Source organism: Rattus norvegicus, chromosome X, assembly GCF_021556685.1.
Source record: "Rattus norvegicus strain SHRSP/BbbUtx chromosome X, alternate assembly SHRSP_T2T, whole genome shotgun sequence".
NCBI classification, from domain to species: domain Eukaryota; kingdom Metazoa; phylum Chordata; class Mammalia; order Rodentia; family Muridae; genus Rattus; species Rattus norvegicus.
In genome coordinates, this window is record NC_141554.1 from 78,804,509 (window position 1) to 78,808,733 (window position 4,225).

At 43.0% G+C, this 4,225-nt stretch overlaps 1 pseudogene; it reads left to right on the plus strand.

Annotated features, from left to right (window-relative positions):
• The first annotated feature begins 1,141 nt into the window (after nucleotides 1–1,141).
• Nucleotides 1,142–3,700, plus strand: Mapk3-ps2 (mitogen activated protein kinase 3, pseudogene 2; annotated as a pseudogene).
• The last annotated feature ends 525 nt before the right edge of the window (nucleotides 3,701–4,225 follow it).

Here is a 4,225-nt window from a genome sequence, read left to right on the forward strand (position 1 = left end):
TAAAATAATAAAGCATAGGGGAACAAAAAGAAAAGTGTAACAGGACCCCAGGCCTTAGCAGGACTCCATGATGATGGAAGAGACATTCAGGCTGTAAGCTCAGCACGTAGACAGCACCACCTGCCAAAATGAAAACAAAGGCCTCATCCATCAAAGTCCACAGTTCTGGGAAAGTCTCTCAGTGTGCTAACCTTGCTTTTTGGCTTCTGTAGTTCTGCTTCTGGACAACTGTTCTTGTTAACTGAAGTATGTCAACCCAGGCCATGGGTTTTGTGCTTAAAAGCTCACCCTGAGAAAGGTTTGGGGCTGCACTAGGATCCTGAACACCCAGTGTGGTCGCTAGCCTGGTAATGAAGACTTTCTATTGGAAGAAATTCAGGTCTGATCAGCTTTCCCTGGTGAATAACCCACAAGGAAAAGAAGAAAGATTAACCAGTAGTGAGGAAATGCATACATAAACTCATATGAATGTGTGAAAAAAACTAAAACCTAAAAACCTATTTTTAAGTTTTTTATGTGTACAGATGTTTTGCCTGCATGTATGTGTGTGCAGAGCGTTCATGCCTAGTGCCTGCAGAGGCCAGAGTGGGGCACTCGATCCTCTGGAAGTGAGTTACATGAGCTGCCCTGTGAGTGCTAGGAACTAAAGTTGGGTCCTCTGCAAGAGCAACAAGTGCTCTAACTGCTGAGCCAATCTCTCTGACCCATAACACAAGGGACAGAAAAAAGATGATGAAATGTTGAAGCTGGCAGTTACATGTACAGGGCAGGCTGAGGGGTCATGGACTCCTGTCTCTCCTATGGCACACACTGGTTTTGAACCTGTTTTGAACTGTCCAATGTCCACCAGAGTTGTCTTCACTTTCTTTTCATACCAAAGGCTTCTACCACACACACTTACCTTTACAGTCTGTGACTTAGGCAGTTTCTCTTCCTCTCCTAAAACTCCTTGGCATGGCTAATGTTCTATCTGCAAGTATCTCCCAAATGAGAAGCAATCATAGTGCTAAAATTGATATGAACAGAGGACCTGTCTTCATATTTTCAAGATCTTGAAAATATTAATCACCCTATTGAAAGGATGCAGATATGACTGTCAAGTAGACTTCTGGAGCTACAAAAACTTGGGGCTTCTCTATCCATGAATGACAGGTAGGTGGTCTAAGCTGACATTAGGCTCCAATTGTCAAACTCCAGGATTTTTCTCAATTGAGCAACCAGGCAGGGTTATTTCTCTCGATATGTTTCCCTGCTTGACTGAGCCACTAGTTGCCTCCACCTTTGCTTGGCAGTGTCTTTTGCTTTCCCCACTCATATACATCATATACAAGCATAAGATCATAACAAAGCCCTATTAACTATAAATATATGCTAATAAACAATTTAAATTTTTTAAATATCAATACTGAAAAAGATCTCCACATACCAGGATGATAATATCTTATTTCCATTTGCATAACGCTTTGAAAGTTACAAGGCATTATAGTTAGCATTAACTGTCAAATTGACACAGCTTAGAGTCATCTCAGGCAAGCCTCAATTGAGGAATGGCTTATATCAAGTTGACCTGAGAAGGTATCAGTGAGGGATTGTCTTGACTATTAATTAGTGCAAGAGGGTTAAGCCCATTGTGGGTGGCACCATCCTTAGGCAAGTGGTCCTAAGCCACCTAAGACAGCTAGCTAACCCTTAGCCTCTGAGTGAACCACAAAGCCAACCAACAAGCATCCACTTTAAGTCCTTTCTTAAGTTCCTGAGCTGACCCTCAGTGACAGATTGTGACCTGAAAGTGTAAGCCAAACCAGCCCTTATTTACCCAGGGTTGCTTTTGGTCCATGTTTATCACAGCAACAGAATGAAACTAGAACACAAGGCTGTGTTATACAGTGCACAGATTTAACTTTAATAATTATGTAGAATAGAGTCACTGTCCTGGGAAGAACCAGCAAGAAAGCACATAGATTTTACTTCCTTATCACCACACCCCCAATTATAAATAAAGACTCCAGATTTTCTCAGAAGTGCCTTATGGGGGTCAGGGGTAATATTCAACTTTAAACATCTTCCTTTGCATATCCAGACTCAATCAAACTTTTCCACAACAGACCTTGGTGAATCCAGAGGTCCAGGCCCAGGTTTAGGAAGTGGTCCTCTTGATGTTTTCTGTGCACACAGTTTCGTTCATCTCTAAATGGATGGAGGCACTTGCTAAGATTGTGTTTGTAAATTGTATTTGATTGTGTTTGTAAGATTGTAAATGCATTGTGCTGTTTGAGGAAAGCTTCTGAAACTCTATTTGGCTATGGCTTCTACTACAAACTTCTCGTCTATAATTCTTAGATTTCTAGTCTGCTGGCCAGCCTTACAGAAGCTCCTAGATTACCGGCCCTTACACTGAGATAATTCAAGGTAAGGGTGGCTTTCAGTGGACAGGTGTGTAGAGCCACAGAGAACCAATGTAGTTGTCCTTAGGACCTTGAGGGAGGTGGTAAAAGTATGACCCTTCCAGTAGACCAGCAGCACTTCACAAAGCTACAAGACATGTGCAGCAAGGGCGCGCACACACACACACACACACACACACACACACACACACACACAGAGTCATCTCTGCTTATAATTGTGTAAACAAGATGCCAATGGCCATCAAGTGATTAACCTTTCAAGCATCAGAATGCTAACAGTAGATTCAGATTTAGCTGAGACCCCACGATGAGAGTATCTTAGGCATGAGAGACATTCTTCAAATGCCCACTCTGAAAGTAATCATGGATGTTTACATCATTCAGGACACAATAAAGGCAAACCTGCATAAATGACTCGAGAGCTAGCAATTGAACAATGAACACATCTCTACTTCCTTTATCAGATCCTTCAGAGTCTCTAGTACACATTTACCTAAAGTGTGCCACAAGTGAAGCCCTCCAATCTGATTATCAACATTACCTGCAACCTTAAGATCTGTAATTTTAACCTCTCCTAAATTAATCACCCTGAGTATGATCTCATTGGCTTCTGATGGTGTGTGGCCACACATTAGTACCCAGACCCAGAGATCAGGCTTAACTCCAAGGGTACTACTAAGTCCATTGCATCTATCTGAGGGCAGCATTCTGGCTGAGATGCTCTCCAACTGGCCCATCTACCCAGCAAGCATCATTTGAACTAGTTTAACCATGCTCTATGTATCCTGGGTTCCCTATTCCAGGATGACATTAAATGTATCATCAACATGAAGATTCCAAACTACCTACAGTCTGTGCCCTCTAACACCAAGGTATCCTAGACCAAGATTTTCCCTCAATCTGACTCCAAAACTCTTAACCTGCTGGACAAGATGTTAATCTTCAAACCCAGCTAGTGGCTCCCAGTGCAGGAAGCCCTGGCTCAACCCTTCCTTTACCTGACATATGGGCCAATGTCCAAGAAGCCCTTCACTCTTCTTGTTTTCTATTTTGGGTTTAGTTTGGCTTGTCTTTGGGAGACAGGGTCTCACTATGTAACAGTAGCTACCCTGGAGCTTCACTATGTTGACCAGGCTGGTTTTGAACTCAGAGATATACCTACCTCAGCCTCCCAAGTGCTAGGATTAAAAGCATACACTATCATGCCCTACTAGTTCACTTTTGACATGGACTTTGATAATGTCTCCAAGATGCAGCTGAAGAAGCTGATTGTCCAAAAGACAGCCTATTTCTAGCCAGTGGCACCAAAGCCTCCCCAAAGGAGAAGACTGCTTCTTGGGACCTGGCACTGCTCCTACATGCTCCTTCTCCATAGTTAGAAAATGAATGTTACTCAAATTCAGACCCTGGCAGCTCAGGTTGGATGTAGGGTGAGCCTGGCTGCCTTTTCTCTTCACCTTACCTCATTATTCAAGGTAAGGCCAGCACATAGTCTACAAAATGCCGTGAGGAGCAGACCAATCCTCAGATGGATACACTGGATTGAAACGGAATCTTCTTCCCACTCCTGTGTAACGTACTTGATATCACTGCACTAGACATCAAATGGGAAATAACCAATCCAAGTCCCCAAACTAAAAGGAATTTCAGGTTTCTACTTAGCAGAGAAGGCAGAATACAAAAGGGGGACAGTGTGAGATGCAGATTTCTTAGATGTCTAGGACCTCAAGGACAATGGACTTACAGTGAGACTACACAGAGCTTAGCCACTGCCAACATTTATGTTCCAAAGTGGCTGTGATTCGGGGTGGGTGCGGCTC